The 14,559-nt window shown below is 36.1% G+C and overlaps 1 protein-coding gene across 2 annotated transcripts in view; it reads left to right on the top strand.

Annotated features, from left to right (window-relative positions):
• Nucleotides 1–14,559, top strand: part of LOC141438432 (homeobox protein B-H1-like) — a 34,443-nt gene that overhangs the window by 3,824 nt on the left and 16,060 nt on the right. The window lies entirely within an intron of this gene.

A 14,559-nucleotide genomic window follows, 5' to 3' on the forward strand; every position in this document is an offset into this window, starting at 1 on the left:
AAAAGGATTTTGTCAACTGCCCTCGACAGCGGCCCGAACTTTGTCTTATTCTATTTTCATGTTTATGAGTAATTATTGAATCGAAACTCTGAGATTAGAACAGCCTTTTTAAATAAATAAATACGATGTTTTAATCACAGGTTTTAATGAAATTTGCGGCCTTTAGGTATGACGTGTTTATAAATATTTTCAGCGAAAAAACCAATTAGGTGCGAGCACAACTACTTACGGAATAACTATTATATCAATCGCTCATCACTGTGAGAAGTTTCTGGTGGACCAAGCGAAAACCAATCGAAGTTACATGTCAAAACAGCGCCAACCTGGAATTTTCTAAAGATCTTCGCTCTATAGAGCGACGCGATGCATGGGACTCTTGCCGCTTTATATTTCAACTAGCTTTTGCCCGCAGCTTCGCCCGCGTGGAATTCGGTTATCGCGCGTTGTTCCCTCGGGAACTGTGCATTTTTTCGGGATAAAAAGTAGCCTATGTCACTCTGTGGCCCATAAACTATCTCTATGAGAAACGGACAAAACGGAGCGACGGATCGAAGTGATTTTTGAAAGGCGGACAAACATACAAAAATACAAACACACACACTTTCGCATTTATAATATTAGTATGGATGTGCCCAATAGAAATTGTGAGCGTGTAGGTACAGATGTTTAGGTAATACTCGTACAAAAGTTCAAAAATAAAAGAACCAATATGAAAACAGTGCTTGATTTTTTTTAATGCACAACTTGAAACCTAGGTATTTAAAATGTATTAAGATGTTACAAAAACGTGAAAAATGTTTTTCATGAGCAGATACTCGTAGTCGTAGGTACCTACATTTTGTAGGCGACAAAGCGACTCTATTTTCAAGTTTGAGATACGCAAACTTAATTTCATTGGTAAGTTGTAACACTTCAGTTTCCAGTCATTAAACTATAGTTTGAAGTAAATGTTTTGCATAAAAATAACTTAGACTATAAGCAATGTAATAAAGAATTACAATTAGTAGTTGTCATGTTGATACTATCGCCCTTATGATAAATACCTAAGCGCCAAATAGACCAATCATAAAAATTTACTTCAGGGGTGCTAAATCATGTTAGGACCTGTAATTTTACTTGAGGTTGAGATATAGGGTTGATACCTGGTTACAAGCAGAGAAATGATATTTGCTAGCTCTGGACGGCCGCATGTGGTATTTTGATCACTGCATAACTAACTCTTCTAAGCCATTGTTACTTTCGACCCGCTGTTACTTTTGTCCCCGGTCTCCTACGAGGTTCTGATGACAATAAAATAACATGTTAGGTATAAAATCAATATCATGGAGCTGATCTGACTTTAGAACCGGGAGCTAGGTACTGGAACTCCAAGAAATTGACTAACTTAGCCATGCTTGGGCTTGTTAGAATAATCTTAAACTTACCGTTGAGTAATAATTGCATCCGCAGGGTCTGATGACAGAGAAATCAGACAGTCACTGAAACTTCAAGATAGAACAAAGCAATCCACCCGTGTTTGGGCTTTTATGAATGGTCTTAGGGTTTATATATGTACTTTGACCATCTTTTAGTTCGTGGATTTTTTAGATAATATTAGAAAATACATTTGGGTGGTAGCAATCTTCAAGTAATAGTTTTGTTGCAACAACTCACGCAAAGTAATCAATGTATGAGTAGGTACTATTCATTGTACCTAATATAATATTCAAACGAACACTAAACCTCTCCGCTTCAGTGGCCAGGGGGCCTATACGTAAGCAATCCATATGAGAAATAGAAAGGAGCGTGTTGTAAATGCATATCTGCTTAATTTTATATTGTAGATATGGAGTAATAGTAAATTAATATTCGAGAGCTTAGCCTAATGTATAACCGAATCGCCGAAGCAAGGCCGGGCCGATAAGTGACGAGAGTGAGGCAAGCCGGGGTATTAAACGAATGCACGTCCCATTAAGTCGCACATTAGATATTATGCTTTCCTTTTATTATTTAAGCCGAATCGTGTAATCCGGGCATCGTTACAGTTCCTCATTAATTTTTCATTCGGCCGAGCTCGGGTCTAATTAGTCAGTAGGTACCAAATAATGACTCGTTACGAAGATAAGTTGTATTGCAATTTTTATAATACTCTTGTGGTGAAACCAAAGTTGACTAGGTACTGATGAGGTAGGTACAGTCAAGGGCAAAGATATCGACACGGCCAAAATTACCTTAATGTTAAGTGCATAAAGACGTGTATATATTTTATCACCAGCATTAATATCTGCCACAGAGAAGCGTGTAAAAATATCTGACACGTCCTTCCGGCCCTAGAAATAGAGTCGTATCAGATATTTTAGCACGCTGGTTGTGTCAGATATTGGTGCTGGTGAATGTAGGTACAAACCTACGCCGCGCGCTGGTCGCCAACTCTAACACATGTCCAACCACGATAATCATTAAATCGTATGTTTATGCCATTAGACACACTTTCAATAATTGACTGGCGTTAGCGATAAAAATATCACAAGACACGCGTCGAAATATTCACAAAATCGAAGCCATAATAAATTCCGAGAATGCTCTCGGATCGACGTAAAAGTGAATTAACAAATTTAGATAAGGCTTAACAAATGTTTGAGTTTCGATCGCATTACCCGTCGACGATTTAATAGACAAGCCGATAAAGCCGAGGCGTTAAATAAATTAAATAATAAAACGTATAATGGGCGCGATAAATACAACCCGTTCGTAACACTCGCTCTCGAGATAAGTAAGCCCTTATAAAACGGACCAAATTAATCCTGGCTGAAAGGGCTCTCCGCGTCACACGGGGAAAAGGAAAAAAACTGACATCATAATCAGCTTTTTGTCAAATGTCAAGCTACGATCGCTTTTTAAATTTTAAAATAGCTCCCCGAAATTCTGAATATCCGCGCCGTAGATGGCGAGCGGGTACAGTCGCGCTCGCAAACGTCCGCGCTCTTCTTCCTGCCTACCCGCGCCGGTTTGTGCGCGCCTGCGCTTGCCCAACCGTTTTTTATAATGAAAGTGCACGTAGTAGTTGTCTCTAAGCGAGGACACCCCAGCTATTATTTTCTTCACAATATACGTTATCTCATGAATTTACCTCCCAATTACTGACTTTAACATCCGCTGGCAGCAATTAAACGTCTCATGCAACTGTAAATACAAAACTTCTCGCCGTCGTAATTTAAAAAAACCCACTTACCAAGAATGTGAAAAAACACAACGTTTAGAGCAATTAGCGCTTATACAACTCCCGCTGACTATTTAACTAATTAATCTATGGTTAATGTTGGGGTCCGGCCGCCGCCGACCGCGGCGGGCAGCCCGGCCGGCAACTGTAGTTTGGGACTTCGGAATAAAACGTATATTACTCTTGACCCTGCTAGCCTTGACATTAGAGCTCTGCGAATACATTAACTGTGGATTCACAATGGATGAGATAGATGAGGCAGCTACCCATTTAGGTACAAGTAAGCAAAGGAACTGGCTAGCCAGCGCCGAGTGTAATATTGCACGAACCACTAATCAGGAGATATTTTGTAATAATCAATACAAAATTATCTGTGTATAGTTTTGGTGTCGCTTGTACAAGTTTATCCGAGGCCACCGCCTCGTTTCTTGAAATATCAGAGCCAACCTCAAATGCGCGTCAGCGCTTCGCTAAGCTGCTTAACCTGGCTCGCGGCGCACTCCAAGATAATCGACCTTAGTTCTCCACACGACGGTTGAGATTCATTTTTAACTAACTAACTGATATTGTGACTTTTAGCATAATCGTAAAGGCGAGATGAAGGTAACGATTCTTTCATCGTTCTAAGTTGATAACATCAAAACTTTTTATTGTGACAATAAATAGATATCATTGATATAAATAGGGCCAGTTTGGGTCCCCTTATAATACGGTTCCTATTTGCGGCTTTACGTCGCATCTGACAGGAGATGCGAGGTGTGAAATTGAGTCCGATTTAAAATAAGTAGGTAGGCATACAGTTGGTCTCAAGACGTTTTTTTTTCGTGGGGATTATTTACAGTTTGTTTAGTTAGGCTAATGTTGGAACTGTCAGGCGAATAATCCGATAATTTGATCCTTCACCATGGGAAAACATTAAGTTAATCATGATCGTCACTGTTTAAAATCGTTAACATTACACGAATTTGAAAGGGCAGCAGTTTAGGTATTGGTTTAACACTAATGAAATGAATGGACTTAGGTTTGGCGCAGTAGCCTATGCCAGTACCTAACTATCTATGCTTACCTAAGAATGATTGAAACAGGGTAAGAGAAAGTAAGTAGGTACCAAAAATATATCATTTTATTCAAACACATCAACACCATTTATGATAGAGACAAACATAATTTTTGATTATTTTTGTCGTCCGTGTATTTAATCGTGTCGAAAGGAGTTCACATATAAATATTGGAATAAAACTGTCTTCAGCTTTCAAGTATCGGAAAATTCATATATAATTTTTCATCCGATTTCACATTGATTTATCCAGATGTAGTGCGGGTGTTCTCCCCTTTGAGGAGTTGCTTCGTTTCATTGGCCACGTTTAATATATATGTAGCTAGGTTTTTTACTTTTACCTATTTTGATCCCCTTGACATTAAATTTATTGTTAAAAGTAAGATTATGCTAAACTTTTCATCTTGGATATTAAGCTTCTTTTGTACTTGCATTGTCATCTAAACGACGTATTCCCTCAAATTTTAAAATCGATGGCATTAACTGTGGAAGAGTTTCGTCTTGCGGAGACGATCTTGACAGACCGCCAGAGGCATCATAATTACACTAACAAGATGATTGTCATCGATCTTTCATTGTAGGTACGTGCCAAATTTTAGCTCAATCGGATATCAGGAAGTAGACAAAAAATGGTTTACAAATTTTGAGACCGCAACTTCTTACCTACCTATTTATCAACTTACATTAATAAATAATTATTTGTGTGATCATTGTTTCTACGTAATAATGCGATTATTGACGATTTAATTATAGTATAATTGAACTTAGCACAACAATTGAACAAAACATTGAACGTATTTCAATTTTTTACAATAATCTTATTTCACTGAACACGATCAAGCATCGATTTCCAGTGTTTGCGTGATAATTAATATCTTTTGTTTAAAGTAGCATGCATAATAAAAGTGCGGTAAAATGTTATACATAGGCAGAATATTGTTTTTGCCGTTTAATAAATTGCGTGACAGAATAGTTTAATTTGTTGTATGATTTTTAATTTCAGTTTTTATGTACCGCATCCTACTAATATTACAGATTTGAAAGTTTGTGTATGTATGTTTCCGTGTATCTTTATGCATGATGTGTTATTCATGTCGTGATATCACGCTAAGCAATTATGGAGCCAAAATAAACCTTTCTTTCTTTCAATTTAGTTCTCGGGAATATTATATGTATAGATCACTTTTATTCCAATATTTCCAAGGAATCATTATATACGTTTTACTTACATGCCGGGCGCCGGCTTTTACGTAACAACACAGCTACAGTAGGTACTGCCATCCAGTGCTAGCGACAAAAATTAACTGAACTGACTTAATTAGATTTACATTTAATGCTAATTTTATTTCACCACACTGTTATTCTTTTTTAACCGACTTAAAAAAAAGACGGTTTAAAGTTCTTTTTAGTGCCTAAAAGTGGTGAAAATTATAAACAATTTTATAAAATTGTAGAGGACTCGGTATATTTTGCTAGTAGTGTTATGTTAGTTTTTTTTTCAATACAAATTGTCTCATTTGGTGCTCAAATTACCACTGCGTTAATCGTCACAACCTCTTAAAAATAATGCCGACTGTTTTACCAAAAAAAAATTTTTTTTTCTTATTTTAAGCCCAAATATTTCAATAAAATGTAATTTATTATTTATTTGTAAGATTATCAAAATAAGTAAAAATTATGCGTTATATTTCTAAGAGACATTTTATAGGAATCAAAAAGATTTGGAATTTTGATCCAAAATTCTAAATATCAACCGTTAAAAACAGGAAATTTTGCAACATGAAGACCACGGTATAATTTTTTGTGACTTTTCATGAAAATTTATTAAGATAACAGAATTTCAATTCGATGGCAAGACCTATTGAATTGATTCACAAGACTAGAGTGGCGGTAATACTAGGCTAGTAATACTTAAACAAAATACACTCCAAAATGCTCCAAAAATACTAAGCCATTGGAAAATTTCTCCAAAAACACATCACTGTTTTGAAAAATAAAATAGTCGCGGACTGTATACCACAAAATGGTTGGCCGCGACGTGGTAGGCTCAGGAGGCTACTATGAAATTCGAAAATTTAAATTCGTATTGTTCCGTCCCTCTCACTCTCGTATTATACCTACCCAATAATTTGCGTCAGCGGTACGGCAATGTTCGGATACCGCTCAAAATCAAGACGAATGGAGAAAATGGGATGGCCAGCTAATTAATAACAAAAAAAACTCTTAAGAACTAATGCGTTACGTAACAGAAATAATCGTTGAGTAACAGTAGCAATATGCCGATAACAATCGAGAGGAGACAATTACCTATGCATCTCGTGCGTGCATGGGGATCAGATCACCGGCGCGGGCCTTGACGTAACGCGTGATCGCTGTGTTTTGTGTACAGTGTTACCAGTTATAAGAGCAAATGATAAATAGGTACCTACTCGGTAAAATCTGGGATCTTTCATTTGACCCTAATAAATAAATGTGTAATGTTTATGTGTGTGTGTGTGTGTGTGTGTGTGTGTGTGTGTGTGTGTGTGTATGTGTGTTATGTGTGAATAAATGTTTCTCTCTCTCTCTCTCTCTCTCTCTCTCTCTCTCTAATACATGCATAAATCAGGGTTGTTAATATACTAAACGGCGAAGAAGTATAAAATAAAACAAAAATACTAAAATATATAAATATGTATATTTATTCAGGACACAATATGAAAAAGTTCTTGTCTTAAATAAATTGAAAAAGAACTTAATTAAAAAAAGAAAAACTTGGGTAGACTTAAACAGTAAACTGACCACAGGTATTATTAAAATAAACATGATTTAATGCACTTTTAGCTTGTTATTGACAATGAACTTTACAGAAATGAGTATTTTCGAACAACTTTTCCGCTGCCTTTTTTGTATGTACTGTTATTAACTATTTATAAAAATAATTAACGGTTAATAAACACAGATTTGTTCAAAAAAAGTCTTTAAATTCATTTTTTTATATTTGTTTAATGTCAACTTCCCATTTGAAGATTTAATTTGAAAATAAAATTTGATATATTTTTTCTATCTGTACATTTATATAAGTACGTACACTCCGTGAGATTTTAAAAAAACCTTCAGAGATCAGAAGGATAGACGATGACACGCCATCGTGATATACGGTTCTGTTCTGTTTATAAACTTGCAAAACTTTTCAAAGTTACCGTAATAGTTATGTAAAGAATAACCATCAGTACAAAATAAACCTTACTGTAATAATATTACGCTTCTTTATCTTTTCCTAATTTTAATAAAATATGACTCATTTCATGATACAAATAAAACAAAATCAGCATTTTCGAATTCTTCGATCGTTAATTTAAATTGAGAACTAAGGAACACACTACTTCTATTTGGAAGTATATAGAGCTGTTGTTATACTGTGTGTGTCTACTTCTCTTGGGTACCTATGTCAAATGAATTTTTTTGCTCTGCTTTCGTTTAATATTTTTTAATGTACTTTTCGAAATCCCCGTGGCTTCTATAACTCGGTCTTGAACCTTATTAAAATATTTACGATCAACACTTTTCTTAAAACTTTCAGCTTCTTTACAAAATATTTATATTCTTACATTATAAACAATTTCCCGTTAATGGCTATTTACAGAAATACCCTGTTTAAGTTGACTCGCCATGGAAATCAATTTCCGAAAAATAATACATTAAATTAATATGGAAGTGGTGGTTTTAACTGCTCTATATAAATCAATGAAAACACAATGAGAAACCAATGAGAAAAACACTCTTCGCGTGATGGATTGCTACTAAGTCAAAAAATGGTCAAAAAGGCAATTGTCATTTTCTACTAACGAATCCTTCCGATTTCCTCCGAAACCCGAAGGTTTTTCTAAGAGCTCACGGATTGTAGAAGAATGGCGGTTAATTAGTACGCAATAATACTTAATCATTAGATTACACTCGTACAGTAGTATTTAGGGTAGAGTCAAATAGTTTGTTACCTTTTGTATTGTTTATTGAGTTTTGGTGCAAGCAGATACCTATACCTAGTGTCATCCACGAAGACGCGTGATTTTGTCAAAATTAGACATTAATGACATTGTAATAAGAACCACGGTACGCGCCGCGTCATCGTGAATGACTCTACCTATACCTAAATACTTAGTGCGTAAGTATATTATGTTACCCACCAAACCAACACGATATATTTCCTACTTACTCAATATTAGAAAAAAGGACATAACAAAGTAATTTCATACTATTACTGTCCAAATATCCTAACGTTAACGTTAAAATTCTTTTGTCGCTTCCCACGCTAGTAATAGGTACGAGGCACCCATACAAATGTGCAGTACTTCAAAATCAAAACTTTTGTTATGTAAGTAGGTCGCAATGTAAATTTTTAAACTGATAATCATAGTGATAGAGTTACCTATAAAATCTAGGCTAAGGTCTGAGTGGTGGGCCCAATGCTTGACAAATTATAAGCAAATAGTATTAGTGAATTTAAATACAAAATCGCTGCAATACTACCTATAGCTTGTAATTTGCTATGCAAGTGGGCCCAAATCTCTAGCAAAGTACTTGTCGTCTTTAATTTTTTTGTCATTAACCAATAGCGGTGTCCGCCGGGTACCGTATATTGGCCATTAACATGTCAAACGCTCGGACCCTATTAAACCTAGTTCCCAAAAAAAAGAGAAAAACTGTGTTACAGTAAGTTAAAAATCCCACACAGTAAAATACTTAAACGGATAAATAGTGCTAGAGGCAGCACAGCATATATCGCATCGTAAACAAAAGACGAGCGCAGCGCCGGCCTCCCTGCTGCGCCCGCGCTCACACGTAGGTACCTCCATTATGGATCAATTAATTTCTTGCATCGCCGCTCTCACTCGCAAGCGTTGCAGTAATTAGGCGAATTGTATAAACGGCAATACACGATTACCTTTGCTACCGGGTCGGCTTAATTGCAATTAGATTAAATCCATGAATGCTGTTGGTGTTTAGTTTTTTTTCCGTTACGATTTTAAACGTTGCATGCGAACCTGCAGTACGAGTATAAGTACTTATTAACATTCAATTTGAACGTTAAAATATGACGCGTCATGATCATAATAAATATTGCCGTTTGTTGTTTGCACGCAGTTGACAAAAAAGGATTTATATGATATTTTCACTTTTCACGCAGAGTAGATAGGTACGGATCTCAATTTGATAGTCTGGAATAGAAAAAACGAAAAATTAACTGGCACGACGAACTATTGAGCACTTTGTTTTTTTTTTTAATAATATTTCAAATTCTGTTGGTATAGTCATAGTAATTGATTCCTAGGCCACCACAGAACCGTGTCGTAATGACATTCAAGTCATACGATAAATAATGTTATAAAAAATATTTACTATGATATGGTTCTATTGTGGCCCAGAAATCAAATTGGTTGACTGTACTTATAAACTAAACAACTTTTTTACTACCTTTAAATTTGTCAGAATAGTATAGATTATAGAACAATAATCGATCAAGATGCATTTTAATCGAACTGTGACCATACCAACCCATGATACCTACATATATTATACATGTATATAATTTTGATATCTTTAGGTATATTATACCTAACGAACTTAACTCAGCTTTCCTCTCTCTTTCTTCTTCTTCAGCCTTTCTCAACCCTCTCGGTGTAATCCTCTTCTTCAATTTTTTGCACTCGTCGCGACATTGAGCTCTCTGGATCAAATTTGCCATTTGCAACCTTTTTCAGATCGTCTTGCCATTGCATTTGTGGTCTACCCTACGGTCGCTTTTCTCCCATGGCTTCCATTCTAGGAGACGCTTGCACCACGACAGCTCATTCCGGGCCACACGGCCAGTCCACTTCCAATTTAACGCTTTAAGCAGCTATAAACCACAGAAAACATTATACCTACTTAGAACACTAACCACGAGATAGCATACAATGACATGTGAGTAAAGTAAATTTAGATGAGCGGGGAACCGTAAGTTGTGACTAATAAAACCACGAGTCCTTTCATCGCCTTTTCGGTACTTATTCTATCCTATACCGCTTATGGCATATTACACCCTTAAACCTCTTGTGACAGGGAATAAAGCTGTGCCTCCTATGATACTTAAGTGATACAAGTGCAAAATCGTCATTTTACAGGAGAGCGAAAATAAGATTTAACAAAATTCTGGTTTGTGAGCCAAGGGGGCTAGCATTTACCGAAGCACTTTTTTTATACATAAAAATATATTCTATAAACGTGCATTTAGTGTTTTTGGGTAAATATTGTAAGTTTCAAGATAATCGCGAAAAACCTGTGAGTTGTACCTATTGAAATGTCTAATATGAGTAAATAATATGTGTCTAGATACAAGTTCAGTTATATCATGGTGCACACCTGGAGCACCCATAATATCTCTTGGTGTAAACTGATATGATATACATGAACTTGTAAAACACACTCACTCACTCAGCGTAATATGTTTCCAGCTCAATGTTGCTTAAAGTAAAGTAAAACATAAAACCCTGAAATTTTTTTTTTTTTTACTTTGTACTCCGTTACAAAAAAAATTACCTAACCTAAGTATATTAGTTTGCAAAAAGTAAAGTAACTTATATCAGTTTACAGCGACACTGAAGCGAGCAGGTCCCGCGCACCCCCGATCCCGCGTCACCGCACCCCCGCGCACTCCCACCACACTCTTTATGCTCGCACTTGTATCACTGAACACAACTGTTATTGCATAAATATTTTACAGAACTAGTTTGACTTTTAGAATATACCTTAACACTTAAAAATGTGTTTGTGAAAAGTGATTAATGACGAGATGTATCACTTATCACAAAAAATGTATCATGTGTACATGATGAGTTGTACCCTGCTCTGGTTTTAGAAAAGTTGGTCAAAAGTGGTATAACTGTAGATATATCAATAGTTCAAAAAAAATACCGAAAAATAAAATGTGAAAATAAATTCAATTTCACTTATACCACAAAGCATGACAATATAAAGGGGTTACAACTTGATATATATCAATGTGCACGATTTTTTTGCCGAAATGCTGTTAGTTGTATCACTTTTCACAAAATTATCTCCGAATCTAAATTATGTCAATATTTAATGAAATTAAGTTTTATATTAACGGTGCCCAGCTTAGCAGGCCAAACCACTTTTTCTACACTTTTGTCTACTCGTCACCACGGCCACTGCAATGTGGTCGAATCGTCGAGGTAAATATTACTAGTGTGTTTAGCGTGATAAGTCATGTGTGTTGTGTTTTGACTAACCACTTTATTCGTGGGAAATATTCGTTTGCGTGTATCACACTGGTACATATTAAGTAACGTAACATATTAAGTAGGTAGATAACGCCGAGACAGTTATGAATACGTGTGCACGAAGTGACATTTATTTTTTTCATAAATAATCTAAAGTCCGTTACCGTTTCTACATCTACGCTATCCTCAGTCAATTATACGTTATACGTTACCTACACCCAAAACAATTAAATACAATATTAATCAAGTCGAAACAGGACTAAGTATACTCAATTAACGGATTAGCCTATTATGCAAATTGTTTGTGTAGTTCTTTGCCAACACAGACAGACGCGCAGACGAGGCCGCGACACATTATTCCAATTATAAATACATTAAACCTACGCAATTCCTATTTACATACAAAAGCTTTGCTGTGTTAAAATATTTGAAAATATTTGTTCGTTATTAATGTTAATAGCCATGGATATATGTAAGCATATTATCCACGTGGAACACGTTTAGGGCTTTCGGTTTTTTTTCCATGGGACAATTGACACTAATTCATAAGTGAATTCGAACTAAGCAGAGTCTCGCAATATTATATTATATATGACTCTCTGATATGTCCCTCCCTGCTAATATAATCAGTACGTACCTATGCCATTTTACTGTGAGAAGGTTCCATTATGGCTGAAAAGTAACTAAGTGTGAATATATAGAAAAATAATTATTATCAATTAAAATGATGATTTCACAAAAGTATGTACCTACCATCAGCCAAATAAGTGGTCTATCAATTTTTAAAGAAATTCCTATCAAAGCATTTCTAAAAAAGTTTGTACATTTGATTTGCGACTCCGATTTGGATAAAAATTTGCAGGTAGGTATGTAGAGTGAACGATACTGAGTCGTAATAACATAGTCTCTCAAAATGTCCCAATTGGTTTGTATGGAAATTTCCTTTTTTGTTACCAAAACTCTATGGATTTGTCGAACTTTCAAGTTGACAGACACGTCTATTGGCATTATTGTTTTATGACATGCAGACGATTATCAACTTAAAGGTGGTAGACCACGTATTTGGCTGATGGTACCTTGTCAATAGATATAGCTAGTAACACATATCATACACTAGCTTTCATGTAATCGATATAGCGGCGGTCTCACGATAGATACGTATTCACTTCACGGACTCAATTTCCTGATTTCGGAATTCTGAGAAACACTTTTCTTATAATGTGTCGTGTTTGTTCCGTTTTTGACTTCGGATAAGTATGAAATGAGATGAAAACTATTTAAAGCAAAGTCCGGAATAATAATATTTTACTTTACTATTATTTTTACTTTAGCGCCAGGTAATCCAAGATCCGAAAATCATAATGTTAGCGTCAACCTGCGACACGCCTAGCCTAGTGCAGGGGACACAGATAAAATCTTTTACCTTTTACCTTTATGTAATAAACAATTTGAATTTGAATATATGTGATAGTTGGAATAAAAAAATAAAATTAATATTTTAAAGGACAGTTTTACGATCGAATTACGATAAGTCGATATTATTGAGAAGAGAATGGAAAATATACTTTTATTTACAAACTATCTAATATACAAGACTAAAACTATTTATAAACTAAACTATGTTACAAAAAAAAAACGTCATCCAAATTTTCTGCCCCAGGCATTGACCCCAAGACACTGGAAAATGCTTACTTAAAAATTTCAAACAGAATGTTTTATTTTTAAGTAAAATGAACTAATTGAAGGATTTAAAGCAGTTTCTCTCCAGGGCCCATAAATTATTTTCATGTAATAGAAAAGAGATTTCAAAGTTTATGTTAACTTAATGCCGTGACCGTTTAGGCCCTATACTACGAAGCGCAAAATTCGAACTTCGTATCTTGCCGTCCCGCTGACGCTTTTCTTATTTAATACGAGAGTGAGAGGGACGGAACGATACGAACTTCAATTTTCGAATTTCGTAGTACTTAGTCCCCCAGGGTAGCCGGTAGGTATCGCACATGGGTGGCAAACCGCAACCACGGCCGCTCCACTCAGCTGCACTAATCCTCCACATTAGGTACCCTTAATCCGTTGTCTTACCAACAATCTTTAACACGGATATTAAGACGCATATGAGCCGTAATTAATTTACATTGTAATGCTAAAATCAAGCAGTAGTTTCACGCGGCGCCGCGACTTAACTGCTTAACGGACTTTGCTATAGGGTAGAATTATTTACAAAAATCATGAAAAATCTTGTGTTAAAAAACAAAATAACAAACTTAATTTTACCTTGAAAGTCATTTGTGCTACAAACAGGGCCGGTCTTAGCCATTTAGGCGCCCCGGGCGCACCTGGCGCCTTTTTAGATGCGACAATGCGACAAAATGACAGGTCGTCTTTGTTTGTCATGAATACTCATACCTACTGCTACGAGATAGTATTTAAATAGATCTATAAAAATAGGTATTCAAATTAAGTGGTGGGTGGCAGCCGCCCCGGTCGCCACCCCCCTCCCCCCTCTACAGCCGTAACGTTTTCGTTTGTAGTCAGTTTACTACAAACAGCAGCAGTGCTTGCACTGTTGTATTTCGGCGTGAAGAGTAACACAGCCGGTGAAATTACTGGCACTTGAGGTATCCCATCTTAGGTCTCTAGGTTGGCAATGCATCTGCAATACCCCTGGTGTTGCAGATGTTTATGGGCGGTGGTGATCTCTTACCATCAGGAGACCCACTTGCTCGTTTGCCATCCAGTTGAATAAAAAAAAAACGAAATAAAACATCCTTCGGGGGTTTAACAAAAGTCTTAATCACTACCATAAAAATGTCCCATTCACTCGTGAACAGCGAAAGCTGGTCGGATTCTATCGATAGCTCTAATTGTAATTATTTTGGCTATTTTTGACTATAGTATCTAATCCACGCGTTTCCTAAGTTGTTGATGTCACTTCCAGTATCCAGTTCACCACGGGCCAAACGAGGTGAAGGAAGTGAATCGGTAACCGCAGGAAGCCGTACCGAAGCGAGGGCTTCGGTGGAGGACAAGTTTCTTACCAC

This window comes from Choristoneura fumiferana, chromosome Z, assembly GCF_025370935.1.
Source record: "Choristoneura fumiferana chromosome Z, NRCan_CFum_1, whole genome shotgun sequence".
NCBI classification, from domain to species: domain Eukaryota; kingdom Metazoa; phylum Arthropoda; class Insecta; order Lepidoptera; family Tortricidae; genus Choristoneura; species Choristoneura fumiferana.